The following is a 7,558-nucleotide window of genomic DNA, read 5'->3' as shown; positions in this document are numbered from 1 at the left end:
CAGTGTCAGGTGTCTTGGGTCAGCCTTGCACATGCACACCCCAAACCACATTACATTTTTACAGTAAAACCACCATTCTTTAAAGGTGGACTAGTTTATTGAGACATGAACTAGGCAACAGCCTACGTAGGTGCACTGGGGTGGGTGGTGAAGATGCTGGACAGATAGATACCCACACAGGTCAAGGTGGGCAGGTAAGGTGAGACGAAAACCCGACTGCAGTACCTGTGAGTCAATCAGCTGCTCAGAGCTTGAATCACAAAGGATCAATAAACCCCATAGCTGGGGTCAGTTGAGGATTAATTTCCATGACGCCCTCACGTGTGAGATGATGGGTCTTTGTAGGAGAAGACAGGCCAAAACCATGATTTAAGTCCTGATAAAATTGAGTTGGATCTGTCAATGAGCCCAGTGTGTTGAAAACTCATATTTGTGCCATTTCTACTGTCAGGAAAAGCGCAGCATAATAGCCTGGGGTTGGAGCTGGATATTCTGAGCCAGTAATTTATTGCAGTCCTACTCCCATTGGGTTTTAGCAAAGGCTTTGAAATAATGGCTGCTTGTGTTCCATAAAAATGATTCTAAAAGCATTTAAGATAAATACAGAGCTAAACCCACTTTGGGTATCTCATAATAACTTGTTTGCCTGGTGAAATAATGCAGGGTGACATCTGGCTAAATCATTGTCAAATTGACCTGTTGAAAGCAATGGATTTAAGTTACTTGACTAATAGGCTCTTTTTAATAGGTCCTTCTGCAAACAGAAAAGCACAATTACACACACACACACACACACACACACACACACACACACACACACACACACATATATATATATATATATATATATATATATATATATAATTGCTAGAATACAAACCAAAATTAAAATATACAATGGCAAACTGTTCAGTGAAAAAAAGAAATGTTTACTTCCAATCAGTCAACAAGCAACTATCTCAAATCTCAGTCTGGAAATCTACCCATTCTTCTCTATTGACTGGAAAATATTAGGATTACTCCATCCAGTAACTCAGTACCAGTATAAAGGGAACAAAGGGAGGGTGTTAACTTACTATTTGCATCTTCCATGTTTAAGCCAGAACTCCTGCAGGCCTTTCCCCCTCACTCACTCACTCACACACACACACACACACACACACACACATGAAGCTAATTCTTAGCTAATAATAATTGAGCAATAATGTACATGTGTTCCTTTCAACCCTGCGTGAACTACAACTAGCTCCCAACCACCTGATTTCAGTAAAAACTGGCACGCATCACTGGTGTGGCCCCTGTCCATTGAGACATCACAGGGCAGGACCAGTTAGTGTGGATTGAACTAGTCAGCTCAGCTTTGCACAGCCTGCTACTCTCCAGATGTTGTCAGACTGGAACTTCCATCATCTCCCACCAGGCACTTTCACTGCATGCTCACGACAGCATCTTCCCTCCTGATGCCAAACAAATGAATAATGCTTCTTTAATTTCAAAGATGTATGAAAGGTTCTGCTGAAAGAAGAAATGGTCATTCACAGTCTGTCCTCTAAAATGTTTTCTGTGCATTTTTCAGGGAATGGGACCATGTTCCTAAGGTCTTCTAGTAAATTTATTTTGGCACAACATCTCCACAGTGGCTGGAAGCGGATTTGTGTCACCTGACTGTTCTCATTGGATTTGGGAAGAATTTGGTTCTTCCTTTGGCAAAAGGGAATTGGGAGGGTCATTTATCCCACGGTAGCTTAAAGCAGGCAGGATGTAGCATCCATTTTCTTTATTTCAACCATTCTAAGTTTAATTTTAACCATATTGAGGCTAATAGCCCTAAAACTTGCTTCATTCTGAGAAATTAAGAGACATCCCTGCTTTAGGTAACAATCCTGTGCATTTGGTGGACTGGGCACAATCCACTCATGACTGAAGCCCTTTTCGGGTCCGTTGATTTCAGTGGGAATCTTAAATGTGTGCATAAATCCCTCCCATTGAAAACAATGCAGTGCCAAAGTGCCTAATTCTGAGTGGGTTGTGCCCTTTTCTCTGGGATAAACCCTACAAATATCAATAGGTTCAAATAAATGTTCATAGAATTAGGCTGGATATTGATGGAGGTCAGTATAATCACCAGCAAAGGAAAGTTGGTGGGTTTGGAAAAGGAAATATTAAAGACTGCTTCCTCCTTCAAAAGGTAAAAGTATGGAGATTTGGTAGTGTTGTTAAAAACAAACACATATACTGAATAAATGGTAAAAGGTGGATGATCTCAAAAGGAATTGACAGTTTTAAACATATTGTTGTTTTTATCATTCACTGTTTTTTCCAACTTCTTTACATGATAATGCAGCTGTGTGGCTCACTTTGCAAAGGACAGTCTTTTGCTGCTGTTATTAACCATTTTTTAAACTTGACTTTTCCAAAATCAAAAAACAATTACAACAATATACATTAAATCATAATAGTAGATGTAAGGGAGTAGAATAGCTGGAGGTCCAGCCCAGTGCCCAGACAGTCAAGCAAATAGAGCTGTACTATATCAGAGAATTTCCCATTTTTCTTGTGGTTATGGTCACCTTCTCATTTGCTGCCGGGTGGCGCTGTGGGTTAAACCACTGAGCCTAGGACTTGCCGATCAGAAGGTCGCCGGTTCGAATCCCCGTGACAGGGTGAGCTCCCGTTGCTCAGTCCCAGCTCCTGCCAACCTAGCAGTTCGAAAGCACATCAAAGTGCAAGTAGATAAATAGGTACCGCTCCGGCGGGAAGGTAAACGGTGTTTCCATGCGCTGCTCTGGTTCGCCAGAAGCGGCTTGGTCCAGCTATATGCTGGCTCCCTCGGCCAATAAAGCAAGATGAGCGCCACAACCCCAGAGTCAGTCACGGCTGGACCTAATGGTCAGGGGTCCCTTTTACCTCTATGTCCTCTGTCTACTGTATGATTGGGAGGGATAGACATCTGATTCCAATATTGAAGTATTAGTGGTTTAGCCACCATGAGTACCCTTAGAAGCCAGCTAAATTGTCCCTCTGTCAGGTTCCAAAGGACTGGTACGTAATTCAACAGAACATTAGTATCCATAAATCTCATGGTGGTGTCCAAAACCATATTCATGGGGCTGATGACTTCTGACCTAAAGGACATTGCTCTCCTTGAAGGGCCTTCCCCATTCCAAGTCCAGTTTAAAGATAAGAAAGGAAAGCTAGAGGAACCTTGAAGGTGCCCATCAGCAGTTTAACTCCCTGACAGACTGATCAGCCACATCTGGCCTGTCTTCCCCACTATGATGAATAACATGGATTTTGTTCCTGTTTAAAGACAGTGGGCTGTATCCAATTAAATTGTATTCAGGTCAAGCCCACTAAAATTAATTAAATTACTTAGGTGTAGAATTAATCTATTTGACTTCTTCTTGGTTGTCATCATTTACCTGTTGCTTGCATTAGATCCTGTGATGTGCCTTGGGGTTTGAATGAATGAAATTGTCTAAGAAGAAGAGTAAAAAAATGCAAGTGTGTTGTTGTTGTTTTTTTTAAAAAAAGTAGTGTGATTTGTTCTTGAAACGAGACATCGGCAAGCTGTTTTCCAAGGTGGATCAAGAGCCTGGCAGCCCCCAGCCTAGAGTCACGGTATCGTTGCTGCAGCTGGTGTTGTGAATCAGGCCGACACAAAGCGCATCTTACTATCCGGCTATTTCACTACACCAGGGTTGCATCATACCACTTGCCTTCCCTACGCATCCAGCATCGGAGAGGCTGCAGATTTACTCCAGTGTCATTTCCATTGACTCTCTTCTGTTCCTCTTCTCTTTTGCCGCAGACTCTCTTCCCTACGCAGCTGGGATGTGAGTTTTAAAAATAAAGCTGCTTCAACGGCAAATGTGTGCGTATTTATATGTGTGTTGCTTCCATGATATTCTGAGTGTGAAAACCATGGACTACTCTATATCCAGGCTTTGGAGAGCCACTGGGCAAGGGTGGTCATAGTCCTCTCTCTGAAGGGCTGCCTGATAAACATCTGGTTTAGATATTGTTAAGGAGAGAGAGCAGGACCAAAAGCTGCAAATTCTGCTGGCGCTTGCATCACCTGGTCAAAGCCCTCCACACTAGGGGGAGATGGGCTGTATCTCTTATTGCCCATTGCGTGTCTATGCTCTTTAAATTAGTAAAGACACCTTTTAGGCACATCTTGCTCCATTTTGAGGAGGTGGTGGCAGTGGTTATGGTGATGTGCAAGTAATTCCTAACTCCCCAGCTTTGCTGTTCCACTGTTTCCCCGCTGTGCTGTGAGCACCTTTCAGCTGGGAGGCACATGCCACACCAGAAAGTAGAGAGAGTTCTTCAGGGAATAGACCACAGCTCAGAGGCAGAGCCCAGACACTGTACACAGGAGGTTCCAGGTTCAATCTTTAGCATCTCTGCTTTAATAAGGGACAATTCAACAAGTAATGGGGAAGACTTCTCTTGGCCTGAAACCTTTGCAGTGGGAGGAGTTAGTACTAGCCATCCTGGCTATGCACCACCTCCATAGCTATGTTCTACCTCCAATGTCAGAAGCAGTGTGCTGGGAATCACAAGTGGGGGGAGAGCTGGGAAGCTTGCAGGCTTCCAAGTGTCATCTTGTTGACCACTGTGAAAACAGAATGCATGGGGCTTTGGCCTGATCCAGCAGCCAGGCTCTTCTCACATTCTTGTGAGTGTGGTTTCCCCCAAAGCCCTAAATGAGAACAGCCTGGCATTACTTTGGATTTCTCCCCCTGCCTCTCCAATTGGTATCTAAAAGCCGAGTCCCAAAGCTGAATTGGCCCACCCTCTGAAGCCAGCTGTAATTTGCAAAGGCCATTTCCATCTGTGAGAGCAGCCTTGGCTTCTCAGTGGTTATCTAAGTGCCCCTGGAGACATGAAAAATTCAGCCATGGAGCCATGCAGTTGTAGCAGTTCTCATGATGGTGGTGACTGGCGTGGGGAGAGGCTGTGTTTGTGGGCTGGTTCTTTGGTGTCATGGGAAGTACTGTAGTTCTTTGTCCAAGGTTCAATACCCAATGGCCTCTTCAGGTAGGGCTTAATACCCAAGGTTCAATACCCAATGGCCTCTTCAGGTAGGGCTGGACCGGTGGTCTAAGGCAAGGGTGAAACAGCAATACAATCAGTAACCCCAAGTAGGAGCTTGCTAACACAACAATCAGGACTCCTTAATAAAAACTTGCAGAACACAGTAGCTAAAATATATCCTGTTTTTAAAAAAAAATAAAATAAACATAAAGCCTACTGCATTCAACAAACACCCCAGAGGAACAGCAGAAAACATTTTCCCATTAACCTGATGAAATGAGTCACAGTGCTGAATTTCAAGTGGCTTTTCCAGAGCCAGAACCGAGCTTTATGGCTGGGCTTTGACTGGCTGTCTCTCGAGATCCTTATCTGCCACTGCTTTTAAATTGCCATGTGACTTTGGAACTCAGGCCTCCCAGTGCAATGGGCAACAGCAATCTCGCTTTGCATATTTTCCTGGCAAATTTTCTTAACTAGGAATGCTCATGATAGGCTATCCAGTATGCTCTGGAAATGAAACATTTTCAATATTGCTGTTTATACTTCTAAAAGTGGTTGAGAATTGGTGTAGGAAGAAGAGGAGGAGGATATTATTATTATTATTATTATTATTATTATTATTATTTGCATTAATAGCTCACCTTTCCTCCAAGAAGCTGAAGGCAATATACATGGTGTCTGCTCCTTCCCCATATCATCCTTACAAGAGGCCTATGAGGTTGGTTAGGCTGAGAGAGACTGGCCTGTGCTCACCCCATGCCTGAGAGCAGGATTTGAGTCTGGGCCTCCCCATTCCTGGCAGCGCCACACTGGCCTTAGAATGGAATGAGGGAGGGTATGAATCTAGAGCCAAAACAATTTTGCTTCCATAAATTCTCAGTATTCCCCACCATAAATTTTGATGCAAAATATATCCCAGCTGTACTCTAAATACTGAACATTTTGTTGAATGTTTGACATCTTGATTTGAAATTGCAGGGTACTTGATTTTAAACTAGGCAAGTTGGCCTGTGCTTAGGCCTTTAAGATCTGAAAGCTGACCTGCAATGGCAAGTGATGCTTTCCAGGGGAATTAATTCAGAGGTGATTTTTTTGTGAGAATGGGGTTTGTTTGTTTTTTGCAGAGAAGGATTAATCCCTCTTCCCGCAAAGTGTGGTCCCATTCAGGATTAGTTCCCTCAATGACTTAAACATGGGAGGAAAAACAAGAGAAGCACGTTTGGCTTTTAAACTATAGCACAGAAAATGTACTTGTTATATTTCCTTTCATATCTGCTGTTTATTTTAATTCTCTTTTTAAAATCCATTGTTAGATGTAAAAGGGGGGCATTTGAAAATTGTAATTTGTTTTATTTATTATATTTTCCTACCATTTCTTGAAGGAACTGAGCACAATGTGTATGCATTTAATTCCTTGTATCTTCACAACAGCCCTGCGAGGTAAATTAGGCTGAGAAATGGTAGCCAGTACAAGGTCACCCAGCGTACTTCATGGCTGAGTAGGGATCTGAACCCAGGTCTCTCCACTCCAGGCCCAATCCACCAGGCAACAATGAAACGGAGTTTTCTAGCTCACTTGTTCTTTATTAGAGTTAATTATATCACAATATTAAAATGTTGCTGGAACTTTTCATGTTAATTGTGTTTTTTTTAAACATTTCAATAGCGAACAAATAAAGACCATTTGCTTGTTCATTGTTTCTTTCCTTCCATTAATCTTTTCTTATATTAATGTTGCAAGATTTAAGGATTTCTGCATCTCCTTTGGTAAGAATGAATGCATGGCTGTTCTGATCTCATCTGCCTTATGACACTTCCTTTCCATCTGCAGTCCAATAATTTGCGATGAAATGGGTCCGTGACTCTTATATCTGTGGCATAAAGTGAATTTAAGAGATTTGCCACAACAACCCCTTTTAAAAACGGACATTTGTGATTAGGAAAGTGATGGGGAAATGCCCCCCCCAAAAGTGAGATAATGGTCCATTGACAGGAAGACATATAACCTTCATGGAAAGAAATCAGGATAAGTGTCCATTGCTGTATAACTTCCCTGCAAACAAATCAGGGCAAATGCTTTATAAGCCTCCATGGTAAGCTTTGTGCAAGCAAATCAGGATGAACACTCAGCCAGGAGGTCAACTGGAAGAGACCCTCTTCTCCTTCCTCCAAGGACATGTCTTGCCTGACCCAATTATAAAGGAAACACAATGTACCCAAACAGAATGAATCAGAAAAGTATCTCCATTCCAGCGTCCCACCAATACTGTATTTTTAGCTGATATGTCCTCAGGACCTAATTCAAAATCTGTTATCATAGACTTGATCTAGAATGCAAGTTGGCGAGCAAGTCTTTAGAAATCCCTCCAGGCTACTCTTTTCAACAACCAGCTCAGGATGGTTTGCGCCAATTACTTCCCTCTGTTAAGAGTTAACTGAGCAGGAGGTCGGCCAGTTTTTTCTGGTTTCGCGGGGTATAAAGTTTCCATGCCCCCCTAGATGTTGCAGTAGATGC

Source organism: Podarcis erhardii (assembly GCF_964252035.2).
Source record: "Podarcis erhardii genome assembly, chromosome: 7".
Lineage (NCBI taxonomy): Eukaryota > Metazoa > Chordata > Lepidosauria > Squamata > Lacertidae > Podarcis > Podarcis erhardii.
The sequence above is the reverse complement of the archived record's forward strand: the minus strand, read 5'-3'. Positions refer to the sequence as shown.